Source organism: Megascapheus bottae, chromosome 22 (genome assembly GCF_031878675.1).
Source record: "Megascapheus bottae isolate mThoBot1 chromosome 22, mThoBot2.hap1, whole genome shotgun sequence".
NCBI lineage: Eukaryota > Metazoa > Chordata > Mammalia > Rodentia > Geomyidae > Megascapheus > Megascapheus bottae.
In genome coordinates, this window is record NC_143530.1 from 24086637 (window position 1) to 24104743 (window position 18107).

General features: G+C 40.1%; 1 long non-coding RNA gene and 1 pseudogene across 1 annotated transcript; one reads left to right on the top strand and one right to left on the bottom strand.

Moving 5' to 3' along the window:
* Positions 1–1228: 1228 nt before the first annotated feature.
* Positions 1229–12950, top strand: LOC150048371 (uncharacterized). Its single transcript, XR_016539326.1, has 4 exons — positions 1229–1295; positions 1602–1655; positions 3450–3500; positions 12529–12950. It is a non-coding gene; the product is annotated as an uncharacterized LOC150048371 (long non-coding RNA).
* On the bottom strand, positions 9205–11064 carry LOC150048372 (ubiquitin-conjugating enzyme E2 variant 2 pseudogene; annotated as a pseudogene).
* Positions 12951–18107: the final 5157 nt, after the last annotated feature.

The following is an 18107-nucleotide window of genomic DNA, read 5'->3' on the forward strand; positions in this document are numbered from 1 at the left end:
TCGTGGGACTTGAATGGGCACTGTCCCTGAGCTCTCGAGCTCAAGACTATCCCCCTTCCCTTGAACCACAGTCCCACTTGCAGTTTTCTGGTGGCTAATTGGAGATTAGAGTCTCACAAACTTTAGTGCCCGGGCTGGCTTTGAACCACGATCCTCAGATCTCAATCTCCTGAGTAGAATTACAGGCATGAGTCATCGCGCCCGGCTTCAATTCATGTTGTTAAGTATTACTTATGGGTGCGTAAGGACTCCATTAATGATTATTATCGAGGCTCATGTTTTTCTTCTCCCTGTTAGTTTAGGGGAAAATAAATATTTTGCCCCTGCCCTCGGACTTGAACTCGGGGCTTGCACCACTTCTGTTTTTGTTTTGTTTTGTTTTTAATGTATGTGATATGGACAAAGTGATCCTGGGTCTTCGTGAATGCTAGGCAAGCACTCTACCACTAGGCCAAACTCCCAGTCTCATAACTTCTTTCTTGAGTGTAAAACTGGTGGGACATTGTGGTTAAGTAGCCTGAGAAGATCCATCTGGGTACACTCCTGTTACCAGCTTTGAGGACTCAGTGGTGGGACAGCCCCCACCTTGCTGATTGCTGTGTAAGTGTAGGTCACCTGGCTGCTTCAGAAACTCTTCTTCCTGATCTTGCTTAAAATGTTTCTTGTGTAATCCTGTCCAATCTAGGGACTGAGATCTGAGGATTATGGTTCAAAAACAGGTCAACAGTCAAGGGTCAAAGATTAGAAGTTGAAGCCAAAGGTCAGAGTTCAAGGGCCTAAGATCAGTGGTCAAAGGTCAAAGTTCAGGCCTGGAGTTTGGTCTAGTGGTTGAGACCCAGGTTCAATTCCTCGTACCACATACACAGAAAAAGCCAGAAGTAGTGCTGTGGCTCAAGTGGTAGAGCTCTAGCCTAGAGAAACCCAAGGACAGTCCTCAGGCCCTGAGTTCAAGATTCAGGACTGGCAAAAATCAGGGGTCAAGGGTCAGAGGTCAAAGTTCAAAGGTCAGAGTTTATGTGTAAAGGTTTGAAGTCAAGGGTCCAGAATGAACTTTTTTGCTTTTTTAAATGATACCAGTAATTTAAGATTTCTACCAATCAACATTTATATTTTTTTTGTTTTTGTTTTAAGTAAGGTTTTGGGCTGTGTGAGGTGGCTCATGCCTTTAATCCTAGCTACTCAGGAGGCTGAGATCTGAGGATCACGATTCAAAGCCAGCACAGGCACTAAAGTGCATGAGACTCTTATCTCCAATTAACCACAAGAAAACTGGAAGTGGCGCTATGGCTCAAGAGGTAAGGTGGTAGCCTTGAGCTGATGACTTCAGGGAACGTGTCCAGGTCAAGAGTTCAAGCCTCACAACTCACACACACACACACACACATACAAAGGTTTTGTGGGGAGTAAAAATATAAACATTGCTGTTTTTCCCTGTGTAGTTGACCTACCCTAGACTCTCAAATATTTGTTACTTGTATAGATGATGAATTCTTGCTTCAAAAAATAAAACAAAATGGAGTGTATACCATTTAAAATTACTGGGGAAACTTGTGATTGAAAATCTTTAGACTTATAATATATTTATGTTTATTCTATTCCAGGTTTAAGACTTTAAGTGACAAGTCAAGAGAAGCAAAAGTAAAAAGCAAACCCAGGTAAACTTGTGCTAAGATTTTAATTTACTATGACTTGAATATTCTACAATTTTTGGTTGCATTCACAATAATAAAACTAATTCTGGGTTTTAGGTTTGTTGAGGGTATCTGATTACAAAAGTTTTTTTCCTAAATTTCATAACAGGAAATTCCTCTGACAAAATTGTGAAATTGTTGACATGGATAGTCATTCGATATTATTTAATCACAATTTGTATCATAAGACTAAGTCAAGTGCTGGTGGCTCATGCCTGTAAACCTAGCTTCTCAGGAGGCTGAAATCTGGAGATTGCAGTTCATCCTGGCACTCAAGTCTGTGAAACTTACCTCCAATTAACCATCAGGAAACTGAAAGTAGTGCTGTGACTCAAGTGGTAGAGCAATAGCCTTGAACTGAAGAGCTCAGGGACAGTGCCCAGGCCCAAAGTTCAAGCCCTGTGTCAGAAAGAAAAAAAAGACTGACTATTGAAAAATAATGAGGGGTCAGGAGTTTGGCCTAGTGGTAGAGGGCTTGCCTAGCATGCACAAAGACCGGGGTTTGATTCCTCCGTGCTACATAGATAGAAAAGCTGGAAGTGGTGCTGTGGCTGAAGTGGCAGGGCACTGGCCTTGAGGAAAAAACTGAAGGACAGTGCTCAGGTCCTAAGTTCAAGCCCCAGAACTGGCGATAATAATGAAGAACTTGGCAAGTGAAGGCTCTTGGGGTTCTTTAAGTCCTTGTAGCATGCTTTATATGAAAACACTTAATTGTGCAGGGTTTTAATACCTTGACTAAAGCATGTGGTCAAATTAACTTTCAGCTGTTGAACTTTGATCTTGCCTACTTATTCTCTTTATCTTTTAATTACATTTATATATATATAATTTTTTGTGTGTGTGGGTCATGGGGCGTGAACTTGGCCTGGGGGGTCTGGGTGCTGTCCCTGAGTTCTTCAGCTCAAGGTTACTGCCCTACCCTTGAGCTAAGCCCTACTTCTCATTTTCTAAAAGTTAATTGGAGATAGGAATCTCAGGTTCTTTTGTGCCCAGGCTGGCTTTGAACCTTGATCCTCAGATCTCAGCCTTCTGAGTAGCTAGGATTACAGGTGTGAGCCACCACGCCTGGCTAAAGTATTTTTAAATTCGGTCTTCAAATGTTTATACATGGGGGTTAAAATTTAACATTTAAAAATATTTGTTGTACCATATGCAAAAGACAGTCTTCAGAACAGAGTGACAGTTATATATTACATATTAACACTAAAATAATACATCTTTCTTAAAAGTTTAGATAAATTGTCTTTAGTGATTTAAAAATACCTTACAATATCACAATGCCAGAATTCTCATATGGAACTGTTTTTTTTCAAGTTGACTAAATCATGAATGATTTTTGTTCTGTTTTTTTCACATGGGTCCCGAGGCTTGTACTCAGGGCCTGGGCTCAGCCCTTAGTTTTTTTTGCTCAAGGTTAGTAGGGCTTTACCACTTAAGCTAGTTCTCTTGTTCGCCCTCCCTCCCTCCCTGCCTCTCTCTCTCCCCCTCTTCCCCTCCCTCCTTCCCTCCTATCCTCTTCCTCTCCCCATCCCTCTCTTCCTCCCTCCTTCTACCCCTTTTTCTTTTTTTGCGCGGGGGTGGTGCTTAATGGGGCATGGAAATCTCATGAACCTTCATGAATCTTGCTGAGCTGGCTTCGAATCATGATCCTCAGATCTCATCTTCCTGAGTAGCTAGGATTACAGGTATGAGCCACCAGTGCCTGGCAGTCATAAACCATTTCAATAAAATAAGTGTTTTGGAGTTTTGTTTTTGCAGGACTGTTGCATATTTGCCGAAATACTCCGCTGGATTAGAGTTACTTAGCAGGTAAATGTTTTCCTTTAGAGAGGAAAGTTATATTTTTAACAGATGTCTAGAAGCATAATTTCATAAATGAACTTTAAGATACCTACATTTTACTTAGATATAATGATTAGAAAGCCTTATTTTTTTCCCTGAAAAAAGGAGTATTTTGCCTAATATGGATGAAGCCCTGGGTTTGATACCTCATACACCGAAAAGGCTGGAAGTGGTACTGTCACTCAAGTAGTAAAGTGCTAGCCTTGAGAAAACTCAAGGACAGTGCTCAGGCCCTGGGTTCAAGTCCCAGGACTGTCAAAAAACCAAACACACAAAAAACATGAAAAGCCAGGTGCTGGTGGCCTGTGCCTGACATCCTAACTCCTAAGGAGGCTGAGAACTGAGGATCTTGGTTCAAAGGCAGCACTGGCATAAAAGTCCATCAGAGGCTTATCTGCAGTTAACCACACGAAACCAGAAGTAGCACAGTGGCTCTAAGTGGTAGAGCTCTAGCCTTGAGCAGAAAAGCATAGGGACAGCACTCAAGTCCTGAGTTCAAGCCCCATGACTGACAAAAGAAAGAAAAAAAGTACATGAAAAAGATAGTCAAGGGGCCAGGAGTTTGGCCTAGTGGTTAAAGTGCTTGCCTAGCATGCATGAAGACCCGGGTTCGATTCCTCGGTACCACATACATAGAAAAAAGCCGGAAGTGGTGCTGAGGCTCAAGTGGTAGAGCTCTAGCCTTGAGAAAATCCAAGGACAGTGCTCAGGCCCTGAGCTCAAGCCTAGGACTGGCAAAAAAAAAAAAAAGAAAAAAAAAAGAAAAAGATAGTCAACATTATTAGTCATTAAGGAAATGAGTCACAACCAAAATGAACTATCACTTCACACTCACTATTCAGAAAGGTATTCTGAACGATAGTATACTGAGTGCTGATGAGATGCAGAGAAATTTTCACCCTTACGCATTGTTGGGCATGTGAAATGGTACAATGGAGCAATTTGGTAGTTTCTCAAATAATAGATATAGAAGTACCATATGACCCATCAATTTCACTCCAAGAGAATTGAAAACACATGGTCACATAAAAGTGTGTTCCTAGATGTATTAGTATTCAGAATAACCAATATATAGAAACAGCATACATATCCATGAGCTAGTGGATATTAGCTGATCTATGTATAGATGTCAAAATATAGCCACATATTAAAATATTCACCCACAAAGGAAGAATGAATTACTGATAAATGTTGCAACATAAATGAAACTTGAAAACATGCTCAATGAAAGGAGTTAGCACAAAAGGCTAATAGATAATTCCATTGATATGAATTGTCCAGAAGAGGCAAACCATAAGAAGACAAAGGAGAGGAGAATGGGTAGTGACTCTCAGTGAGTATGTTGTTTGTTTTTCAAGAGTTTGTATGATATTTGTATAACTTTATGACTATGCTAAGAACTACTGAATTGTCTACTTCGATTGATAAATTTTTGTGGTCCATTCATTGTACAAGAGCTATAATAAAAACGCATATATTGTTTCTGTTATGAAAAGTTCTCTATAACTTCTGATAGCCGTAAGGTAAAGATGGATACAGCACAAGACAATACATCACCTTTCCTTTCTTGTATTTCCACTGTTTTTAGTACCTGTGCTTTCTCATCTCTTTATTTAGATATTTTTCTTATTTGAAATGAAAAATTTTCTGCTTGGTTTTGGTGAGTGAACAACATAAATGAACATATAAAGAACTGTAGTAAAAAACTTACCAGTGATGCAATGTTTGTTTTCCCTTTTCCTTAGTGTCAGAATGTCCTTATTGAAGTGTCTAGTGACTGTGTTCTTTCACATTTGTTAGTTCTTGTGTTAGTGGCCCCTTAGATTCTGTTCATTTTCCTTTAGTCTTTTTTTATTCACACCTGATGATTTCAGTTTTCCAACTTCAAGAATGTGACTCTTCTGCTTGTTTACATTTACTTTTGAATCCCTAGGAAATCTTTTGTTTCAGTTCTATACTTTTCATCTCTAAAATTCCATACAGACTCTTTCCTGTTTTCTCTTTATCAACATTATCATTTTGTTCATACATCATTTTTCTTGACTTTGTGTCAGCATTGAGCATCTTTAAAACGATTGTTTTAAAGTTTTTACATAGTAAATTCACCACCTGCTGGTTCATTCCTGTTTTGATTTGTTTGGTGTTTTTCTTGTATCATTTGTGATTTCTTTTTCTTTATGCCAGTCCTGGGGCTTGAACTCAGGGCCTAGGTACTGTCCTTGGGCTTTTGCAAGCCTAGTGCTCACTTAAACCACAGTGCCACCTCTGGCTTTTTCTGTGCATGTGGTATGGAAGAATCAAACCCACAGCTTTGTGCATGCTAGGCAAGCACTCTACCAGTAGGCCATATGATGATTTTTTTAAATTGAAAATTACACATTTGAATTGGTAAGAGAGAAGTTCAGATACTCCTTTTCTCAGGGTTTTCTATTTTGTGTTTAATTGTTGCAGTGTCTTTGTGCTGGTGTTCAGCTCGGGATGTAAACTTAAGGTTTTCTCAGGATTTTTCTGAGCATTACTTTTTACTTGGGCACGTGTGGTGGTGTTAAATCCCCCATATAAGTTGTTCCCTTTGAATTCCTTAATTTTTAAATGTCTGCCTTCCAAAGAAGAAAAAGAAATTAGGAGACCAAAACCAAATGCTGGTCTGTAACATCTGTTCATGTCTCTAACAAGAGTAATAAGCATCTGGGGGCCTGGAGTTTGGCCTAGTGGTAGAGCGCTTGCCTAGCATACAGGAAGATCCCTGTTCAATTCTTGGTACCACATACATAGAAAAAACTGCAAGTGTTGCTGTGGCTCAAGTGGCAGGGCTCTGTGCTTGAAAAAGCCCAAGGACAGTGCTTAGGCCCTGAGTTTAATCCCCAGGACTGGCATAGTAATAATAATACTGAGTAACAAGCTTCCGAACCAGTAGCCACCTGTGTTTTCATCTCCCTGCTCAGAAGCAGCAAGGCCTGGAGTACAAATCCCACTGAGTGGAAGGTGGAGCTCTCTTTGTCCACCATGGGTCCAACAGGGGAGCTGCCATAAGGGTCAGGCAGTGCATAACTGCTACTTTGCTAAAATCAGACTGACCAAAATTAGCCAATTATTGTCCAAACTCCATGTCAGTTTTTCCTTGTAAAAGTGAGCAAACCGTTGATAGATTCTACTTTCTTTAGAGAGGCTTTGCTAGTGCATTGTGGTCAAGATAAGACGGATTCCTGGTGCTTTGTACTCTAAAGAGTCTAAAGACTTCTAAGTTGTAACTTTCTAAGCAGTGTAGTCTGCAACAATTAAGAATTAGCCTCCAAATTTGTGTTGCTCTAATGCTTGATCATTAGCACTTGGGGTTTTTTTTCTTTCTACCCTAGAAGGTAAACTGACATGCATACAAACCTGTGTACCTGCCTGTGTATTGTGAATGGCTCCACTAACTGCTGTAGTAGATAGAAAATATGCGTGGATGCATTATGGTTTCCTCTTCATTTTAAATTGCTGGCATGTAATTTTAAGGATATTTGAAAACAGGAAAATTGAAGGAGTTTATGTTAGGCTCTTTCAGTAAAATGGTGTAATAGGGTCATTCATTTATTGAAAGCGACTGGATGGGGATGAGTTTCCAGACTGTATGAGAGGTCCAACACTTGATGTGTAGACTTCCAGGGGCAACCTCGTGAGTGGGAATGAATTCTTAAACTGCTGATTAGCAGTTAATGATCATGCAGGACTGAGTAACAGGCCTTGTTGGAATAGTGTGTACCTTTCGGTGCTCAGTGCCACATGACTGGGAGAAGAGAATGATTGAACAATCTAGATTATTTAAAAAGTGCTGAATAAAGGGGCCAGGAATTTGGCCTAGTGGTAGGAGTGCTTGCCTACCATGCACAAAGACCTGGGTTTGATTCCTTGGTACCATATACATAGAAAAAAGCTGGAAGTGGTGCTGTGGCTCAAGTAGTAGAGTTCTAGCCTTGAAAAGCCCAAGGACAGTGCTCAGGCCCTAAATTCAATCCCCACGACTGGCAAAAAAAAAAAAAGTGCTGGATGAAGCAGTAAAATCACAAACTAGATGCTGAACTGGGAAAGTTGACGAACTAGGGTGTGGTATGAGGCCTGAATGTAGTGTGAGGGGAAAGAGGAAATGATAGTAGGTAAATAGTGACATGGAGTATAAATGGCAATTGATCATTAGTTGTTCCTTTTCATTGTCTGAGAAAGTGATAGAAGGTTTTTCCATGAAGCTCTGAATTTGAAATCTGAAATAAACACATTCATTCCTTCATTCATATTTTTATTTAGTAAGTCTTGTGTGCTAGATTCTAGGACGGAAAGATATAGAAGTAAAAGTCACACCAGTCCCTCTGATACCTAACAATGCCTGACATTCAGTAAATAGTTGTTGATTTCAACAGATACTTACACAATGTGATATAACAGAGAAAATTCTGAAGGTCTGTATTAGCTGGCAGTGATAATAGAGCTGCATTAATTGTCTGACCCTTGGACTTGATTTTTATGGCAGATGCTGGTAACATTCGTCAGGATTATAAGATGATCTTTGCTGTTTAAATTCAGTAGAAAAAAGTCTCTCCACAAGTAGACTTATTAGGGAGCTGTGAGTTTGGCCTAATGGTAGAGTACTTGCCTTAGCATGCACAAAGCCCTGGTATTGATTCCTCGGTTCCTCATACATGAAAAAAAGCCAGAAATAGTGCTGGGATTCAAGGGGTAGACCACTAGCCTTCAGTAAGTAAAACTCAAGAACAGTGCCCAGGCCCTGGATTAAAGACCCAGGACTGACCAAAACCACATTAGACAACTACATTTTGATAGGATTTTAGAAATGGGAAGTCAAATTTTACATCAGCTTATCTGAATAAATTATATATACATATATGGTTAAATTTTAATTTTGAGATAATTTCAGATTTTGGAGACAGTTGCAAAAGCAGGGAGTGTGGCTCAAACTATAGAGCGCTGAGAATAAATAATTCCAGCATATCCCCATTGTTAGTATTTTGTATAACCATAGTATGGTGATTAAAGCCAAGAAATTGGCATAGACAAATTCTTTACACCAAACCTTACTCAGATGCCATTAACTGTCTAGCTGACATATATTTTCTCTGGAGCATTATGGGCCAGAACTATATATGTCTAGTCACTGTGACTCTTTTATCTAGAGCAGTCTTTCATGACACTGATGAATAATACTGCCCAGCTATTTTGCAAAAATGTTCATTAAAATTGGATTTTTCTCCTCTTTGCTACTAAGTAAAGTTACTGCCTTTTGTTCGTTAATTCACATGCTGCCTGACCTAAACAGAGGTTTTATTTTGGCTCAGTTTCAGAGAATTCGCTTTGTCATATCCTGGAGAGAGTGTTGGGGCAGAACAGTTCATATTTTGCTGGTCACAAAGAGAAAAAGGGAGACAAGACGGGATAGGCATTGAGATGCCTTCACTCTCTGACCTACTTCTTCCAGCTAGGTTCCTGGAGAGTGGCTCCAAGAATTTCCTGTCTCCCAGAATAGTGCCGGTTGCTATGAAATGAGCATTCAATACAGTGACCCTCTCCTGGCTTTTTAAAAAAAATATATTTTCTTTCTTTTTTATTAAAGAATTTATTAACATTGATTTGTACATCATATTTCAAATGACAAGTTTAACAAGTGTTCAAGAAGGGAATCTACATATACAATCACTGGGACTTAGTTTTTAGAACTTAATCTAAATTAGGCTAAGGGTTTGTATGTCATAGAAACATACTAATTTATGAAATAAAACATGTCTATAGAGTCATAGGTTTTTATGTCTATATTTCCATTACCATGTCCATAGCATTGGGTATGCAAATATTGAGTCCTCGCTCTTGTACTCTTTGGATTTAATAGCCACATATTAAGGATACCATGCGCCTTTTGTTCCTTAGGTCTTGTCTCACTCAACATGATTTGCTCTAGATTCATCCACTTCCTTGCAAATGCCATTATTTTATCTTGTCTTTTGGCTATGTAGAATTCCATTTATATATATATATATATATATCACATTTTTTGACAGTTCCACATTTTATTTATACTTTAAGACTACCTTTAATCTCAAAATCACATATCCATACACTTAGTTCCTTTTTGTGGATTTAAACATAGACTGTAAACAAATATTTGTCATGTCTGTTATATGTAACATACAGGAACAACTTTTAACAGAAATTCATTATTATAAATACAGGTATCAAAACAATCCTGAACATAGTTTTGATACTACACCCACACCGTTTCAAAACTTAACACAATTTATGACAATATTCACTGTACCTGCTACTTTAACCAATGTCAACTGCAGCTTTTTCACTAAGTAAGAGGGATAAAGCATGCCACTTCGGTTTTTCCTTCTGGAGGTTTTATGTGTCAGAAGCACAATCATTTTCCACTGCCATCTGACTCTTCTTGACATGCTTTCACCTTGAAAACCTGAGTTCTAATTCGAGTACTCCAGGTTCATGTTTAAATGACAGTGCCTTAACAAGAGAAATAAAAATTCTGCTTCACTTTTCCTCCTATTACCTGAAAACATAATGGGTGTACATATATTAAATATATTCTTACAAGTGTCCATGTCATGTTTACCAGCTGGTATTCTCTTACTTAACGTGTAGGTATTTTGCATTGTGATACTTAATCAAGACATTAATATGAGTAGAAGGTTGTTGATTTAAGACAAATTTAAGATTCACTAAAATTAATTGTTGTATGTTTGTCCTTCAGGTGGTTGTGGAAGCTTCATATTTTCCTTGGACATCATTAGACGTCTTAGCTCTCGAAGTACAACTTTGATGCTATATGAATTTTGCCATTTTGCTAACACTGGTATGCTCTGTGCATCCACCATTCCACTGGAATTGTTTATTCCATTCATATTAATTTTTGTTACAAATCTAACTGATGGAGGAGCATCTGGATATTTAGGTCCACATTCTACTTTTAGGCTATATATTCTGTTTTCATAATTTCTCCTTGGTGGCCCAATAATCATGCCTGTCCACCTTGTAAGTGTCATGTCTTCATCATCTTCAAGGCCCCAGCTAACCGTACCATCGCCTGCTCCTTTTTGTCCTTCTTCAAGTTCTTCCAATAAGCGAAAATTACGAGGAACTTTAACTCCTGTGGAGAACGCCATCTTCTCCTGCAGCCCAACGCAGCCTCCTATATACCACATTTTTTGTATCCATTGATCTGCAGTAGGGCATATGGACTGTTTCCATCATCTGGCTATTGTGAATAGTGCAGAGATGAACATAGCTGAGCAAGTGTCCTTATCATACCTTGGGTTATGATGTTCAGGGTAGATGCCCAGAAGTGGCATGGCAGGATCATAGGGAAGGTCAATTTTCAGTTCTTTAAGAAACCTCCACACTGCTCTCCAGAGTGGCTGAACTAGTTTACATTCCCACCAGTCGTGTAGTAGGGTTCCTTTTTCTCCACAACCCCACCAGCAACTTTCATTGTCTGAGTTCAAAATCTTGCCCATTCTTGTTGGGGTAAGGTAGTATCTTAGGGTTGTTTTTATTTGCATTTCCTTTATGACCATAGATGATGAACATTTTCTCATATGCTTTTCTGCCATTTTAATCTCTTCTTCTGATAAGTCTCTCTATAGTTCCCTTGCCCATTTAGTGAATGGTTTGTTGGGTTTGGGGGGGGATTAGTTTCTTGAGTTCCCTGTAGATACTGGATATTAAGCATTTGTCAGATGTATTATTGGTGAATATCTTTTCCCAGTTGGTTGGCTGTCTCTCTACTTTTGTGACTATGTTTTTATCTATACAGAAACTTTATTTTTAGGTAGTCCCATTTATCAAGTCTCTCTCCAATCTGTTGTGACCCTGGGAATCTGTTCAGGAATCTTTTGCCTGTGCCTATGAATTTGAGTGTCTCTCCATCTCTATCATGTAGTAGTTTCATGGTTTCCAGTCTGACGTTGAGGTCTTTGATCCATTTTGAGTTAATTCTTGTGCATGGCAAGAGGCTAGGGTCAATTTTTAGTTTTCTGCCTGTGGCTGCCCAGTTTTGCCAGCACCAATAATTGAATAGACTGTGCTTGTTCCATTGTATATCTTTGGCTCCTTTGTCAAATACAAGTAGCCTATAGGTATGTGGTTTTATTTCTGGGTCTTCTGTTCCACTGATCTTCTGGTCTGTTTTTGTGCCAATACCAAGCAGTTTTTGTTATTATGGCTCTATAGTAGAGTTTGAAGTCTGGTATTGTAATACCACCTGCATTGCTCTTTTTGCCTAGAATTGTTTGGGCTATTCTAGGTCTTTTCTTGTTCCATATGAATCTTGGGATTATATCTTCTATTTCTGTAAAGAATGTCTTTGGGATTTTGATGGGGATTGCATTGAATTTGTATATCAATTTTGGCAGTATAGCCATTTTCACTATGTTGGTTCTCCCTATCCATGAGCATGGGATGTCTTTCCATTTCCTAGTGTCCTCTTTAATTTCTTTTGTTAGGCTTTTATAGTTTTCATTGAATAATTCCTTTACATCTTTGGTTAAGTATATTCCTAAATATTTTATTCTTTTGGGGGCTATTGTGAATGGGATCATTTTCTTGTTTTGGCCTTCTGTTTGTGTATTGTTGGAGTACAAGAAGGCTACTGACTTCTGAAGGTTAATTTTTGTATCCTCATGTGGCTCACTTTTGAGAAAGGTTCTTGCCATATTTGTTTTGCCCCAATTAGGCTTAAACCCTGATGCTCATCTTTGCCCCCTGAGTAGCTGAGGTTTCAGCCACCATGCCCAAAGCACAAGGAATGCATATTAATTGAACATACAACCACAAACATTCTTGCAGTTGATGAAGCTTCTTGCGTGGTATCCACACTCAGTATATCTGTTTTCCATGGCCACATCTCAAAAGCTGCAATTTCTGTAATGAATATTGACAGCCACATAGGGTAGGCTTGTCAATCAGAGGCCAAAGTCAACTCTTGTTCCCACAGGCAATAAATATGTTCCTCGGGCCATTTTGGTGGACCTAGAGCCCGGCCCCGTAGACTCAGGACCTTTTGGCAAAATCTTCAGGCCAGACAACTTCATATTCGGTATGTATACGATATGTTGGCATGATCCCTGGGAGATGGTTGACTGACTGACACCCTCCTTCCTAGTTTCTAGGCACTCCTCAGTGGCACACTGAGCCTTTACTCACATAGGTATAGTCCTCACCAAGCCCACCCATTCCAGTCCCTGGGAGTCAAGCCCCTGGCCACTCAGACAGCTCAGATCAAGGGCCAGCCTGCAAGCCCTCAAGGTAGTCCCACTGGTAGTCATTTCAAAGGCCTTGTATGTGATTCTAAGGAATCAAACCTAGGGCTTCATGAATGCTAGGCAAACACTCTACCTTGAGGCCACACTCTTAACCCCTGACATTTTTGTTTTTCTAGTCCTGGGGCTTGAACTCAGGGCCTAGGCACTGTCCTTGGACTTTCTCAAGGCAAGCACTGTACCACTTGAGCCACAGTGTCACTTCTGGCTTTTTCTGTATATGTGATATTCAGGAATTGAACCCAGGGCTTTGTGCATGCTAGGCAGGCACTCTAACACTAGACCACGCTCTTGGCCCTGACATTTTTTAAAAATATTTTTATTAGTGTCTATTAGTTTTACGAGACAGGTTTCAATGTGGTATTTGCATACCTGCGTGCAAATTATTTCATCAAACTCATCCCCTCTGACACTCTTGCTCATTCTCCCTTCCTTTTTTATGTGTGTGGGTTTTTTTTGCCAGTTCTGGCGCTTGAACTCAGGGCCTGAGCACTGTCCTTGAACTTTCCTCAAGGCTAGTGCTGTACCACTTCAGCCAAAGCACCACTTCCGGCTTTTTCTGTGTATGTGGTATGAGGAATTGAACCCAGGACTTTGTACATGCTAGGCAAGCACTCTACTATGAGGCCACACTTCTGGCTCTCTCCCTGCCTTTAAAAAATCAGTTTAACAGGTTTCATTGTTTCTATTTATATACGTGCTTATAAAGCTCTTTAACTAAATTCACTTTTATTCATCCTTCCCACTAGCCCTCCTTCCACCTCTAGTTATCATCCCCAGTCACCGGTTTTATTTTCTTGTCACTCAGGGAATAAATTCATATTAAAGCAAAATTGTCCACTAGAAATGGTTTAAGATGGTAATGTCAGCATGTATATTTTATGTGTATGATTCCTGCCTGCTGGGGAGCCATACTTCAGCCTGGGGAAGGATGCAACCTGGGAAGTGTACATTTCATGGAAGGTGAAAACTTTACAACCCATAGCCAGCCCCCACATGAGAGTCACCTATAGCAGCAAAGGTACAGGGCAGGACTCTCTTAGACTGACCCCTGTGCTGACTCCCAACAGAGCAGCCAGGTCAGAGAGAGGGGAGGACTGGGCCAAAAGAAGAGAGTAGGAGAACTCTCCAGCCAAGCTGGAAAACAACAACAACAACAAGTGGTATTTGATGAACTTGAAGTTGCTCTACTGCCTGGAGACAATGAGGTGGCAGAGGTGGAAGAGAAGTCAGGTACAGAGCAGAAAGCAGAGCTAGGGCATCTGGAGGGTTGGGGCCGCCTTTCCTGCTTCGGAAAAAAAAAAAAAAAAAAAAGGACCACAATGTGGGCTGGGAGTGTGGCCTCGTACTGCTTGCTTAGCAAACATGAAGCACAGGGTTCAATTTCTCAGTACCACATACACAGAAAAAGTTGGAAGTGAAACTGTAGCTGAAGTGGGAGAGCACTAACCTTGAGAAAGCTCAGTGCCCGGGCCCTGAGTTCAAGCCCTACGACTGTAAAAAAAAAAAAAAATAGACCTAGCCTGGGGCTGGTGGCTCATTCCTGTAATCCCACTACTTAGGAGTGCCCAGACCCAGAGTTCAAGCCCCATGACCAGAAAAAAAAATGCACCTAGAGTGGGAACTTGAGTGGAAACTTCTCACAGACTTTACTAACCTTCTCCAACTATAACTCTTCCCAGATGTTTCCAGCCAGATATGGTAAGAACTGACACATGCTTTGCCTTTAAAAGAACAGCATCTCCCCCTTTCCTCCAACCTCACTGACAGAGTGCTTTAAAATTTCCTTGTATTACCTCATCATTCCAATAACCAATTCAACAAGAATGGATAACTTGTTCGTCCCTCGAGTTAGGATAAAAATGGAGACTACCCAGTGTGTATGCCTGCCTAACTCTTGGGAGAACGGCACAATGCCCTTCTATGCAGAAGTGAGACACCTTCATGAACTCTCCTATAGCTCTGTGCTTATTCATTTTCTGACACTGGAAGACTACTGTTTCCAAATGTCCAACCCAACACATCCCCAGTTTCAACTGTACAGAATTAAAATATCCACCGTCATTGATTCCATTCTCAGGTCCACTTCTTTCTTTAAATGTAGAAATCTTCCAGGTAGGATCCATTTACCAAGGAAGTTTGAATCATGACAAATGACATGCATCTACATGCTCCTCAAATTTGTGCTTATTTGTCTGGTATCTCCATTTTTCTCTCCCAGAATAGAGGCTCTAACTCACGACTTTGCACCTGCCAGGCAAGTGCTCTTCGCTGAACTCCCCAATTCCTCTATTTCCTTCTGGTAATTTCATCTATATGTATTTCTAGAGAGGATACTTTTTTTGTATAGCTTTGCTGTGATAATTGCACATTTGCTTTTAATGCTTTACTAATATTTTTCTCTCACTTTTTCTTGCAACTTAGTAGTTTTTATGTAGTCTAGTTTCATTCATAAAAGTAACATTTTTAATTCTAGTATTTTTGTTTTATTTGTAAGGAAGCAATAGATCCTGAGAAAGTGGCAAAACACCAAACAAAGGCATCCTAAGCCATATCTTTTATCCCATTTCATGTAACCATGGTACACTGTCCAGAAAGGGAGACCACAGACTTGAACTACTCCCAAGGTCTGTGTGTGTGTGTGTGTGTGTGTGTGTGTAGTAGAACTATGTAATTCATTACACGTGGTTTCATGCTTTGACCATCACAGTAAAGGAACAGAGCATTCTGACACCACAAAAATCCCGAACGTTGTCTCTGACCCTTGAAGATGACACATTTTTCTTATATGAGTTTTCCTCATCATAGCAAATTTTGTAGTTTCATTCTACAGGTCTTTTTCATTTTTGTCAGATCAACTCCTAAACTTTTTATGGCTCTCATTTTTTGGATATCATTTCTATTTCTTGTCTGACTGTAGCCTAGAACTTCCAGTGAGAAGCAGTAAGAACAGATATTCTTTTTTTTTTTTCTTTCAGTCATGGGACTTGGACTCTGGCCCTGGGTACTATCCCTGAGCTCTTTAGCACAAGGCTACCACCCTATCCCTTGAGCCACTGTGCCACTTCCGGTTTTCTAGTGGTTAATTGGAGATTAGAATCTCATGGACTTTAGTGCCCACGCTGGCTCTGACCTGCAGTCCTCAGATCTCAGCCTTTTGAGTAGCTAGTATTACAGGAGAGAGCCATAGCTCCCAGCATTCTTAACTTTTTAACTAAATAACTTTTTTTGTGCCAGTCATGGGGCTTGAACTCTGGGCCTGGGCACTGTCTCTGAGCTCTTCAGCTCAAGGCTACTGCTCTACCGCTAGAGCCACAGCTCCACTTCCAGTTTTCTGGCAGTTAATTGGAGATAAGAGTCTCACAGACTTTCATGTCCAAGTTGGCTTTGAACCCAAATACTTACATCTCATCCTCCTGAGGAGCTAAGATTACAGGCATGAGCCACTGGCAGCCCAGCTGTTCTTAATTTTTAAATAATTTTTTTGTACTATGTAGTGAAGACTAGACTTTGCAGGCGTTCGCCATGGCTACCCCCAGATTCTGTATTCTGTGTGTATGTGTGTGTGTGTCTCTACTTGGGTTTGAACTCAGGGCCCAACCACTGTCCCTGAGCTTTTGTGCTGTTAGTGCTCTACCACCTGAGCCATAGGTCCACTTTCCACTTTTTTGGTGGTTTATTGGAAATAGGAGTTTCATGGATTTTTCTGTTTGGGCTGGTTTTGAACCTTGGTTCTCATATCTGTTTCCTGAGTAGCTAGGATCACACATCTGAGTTATTGGTGTCCAGCTTCCATTTATTTTTTTTCTGGTACTGGGGCTGGAACTCAGACTCTTAAATTCTTGCTTGTTTGCTCATAGCTGGTACTTTATCATTTGAGTTATAGCTTCAGTCTGACAGGGTTTTTTTGTTTTGTTTTGTTTTGTTTTTTGCCAATCCTGGGGCTTGAACTCAAGGCCTGAGCTGTTGTTAGCCTTTCACAAGACTAGCATTCTACCACATGAGCCACAGTACCACTTCTGGCTTTTTTCTCTGTATGTGGTACCAAGGAATCAAACCCAGAGTTGTGCATGCTAGGCAAGCACTCTACCACCAGGATACACTCCTGGCCCCTTCAGTCTGGCATTTTCTCATTTAATTGGAAATGATGCCTCACAGACTTTTTTCATGGTTTGGCTTCAAACATCCATCCTCCAGGTAGGATTATAAGCTTCAGCCATTGGTGCCCATCTCTTTGACTGGTTCTTGACATCAGTGGAAAATATTCTGCTTTTCACAATTAATTATTTTGTCTGTGTATGCCTTTTTACCAGACTGAAGACACTCTGTGAGTCCTAATTTGACTTCTCAGAAATGGGTGGTGACATCCATGAAATGGTGCCTTTTGTGACATTACATGAATTAATTTTTGAGTGTTAAGCCTGTTTCTTAGATAAATTCCATCTGATCATATTGCAGGATTTGAATTACTTCATGAGGAATATTATTATACTACTTTTGTTTTCTTATACCATGTCTGGGTATCAGGGTAGTTTTGCTACAAGGATTGTTCTCAATTCATACTCCTTCTTCTTTGATTGGGCTTGGATTTCCTTTACAGTGTGTATGTGTGTGTGTGTGTGTGTGTGTGTCCGTGAGCGCTAGGGATGGAACCCAGGGCATCACACATGTGTGGCGAGCATTCTATCCCTCTAATTATACAGAAGTTTCAAACTACAATTTTAATTTCTTAGATACAAGGTTACAAGATGACCTATTTCTTCTTGAGTGAGCTTTGGTAACATGCACATTTCAAGAATTAGTAAAAGTCATGTTATTGACTTTATGGGGATAAAGGTATTTTAAGTCACATACAATCCTTTATATCTGCAGGATCCTTACCTATGTCACCTTCCTCATCCTGTATGCCTTAGATTGTGGGGTTTTTTTTTTAATCCCTTGATAAAATCTGGCTGGAGATTTTACTTATCCACCAAGCCACCCACCCGTCCATCCATCCACTTATCTGTTCAATTTTTCCAAAAACAAGCTTGTGTGTCTAATGGTCTTCTTTTAAAAAAAAATCTAAGCTGGGTGCAGAGGCTCACTCCAGTAATCTTAGCTACTCAGGAGACTGAAATCTGAGGATGGGGTTCAAAGCCAGTCCAGGCACCTGAGAATATTAGACACTTATCTCCAATTGATCTCTGGAAAGCAGGAAGTAGGGCTGTGGCTAAGGGGTAGAGAAGGAGCCTTGAGCTGAAGAGGTCAGGGA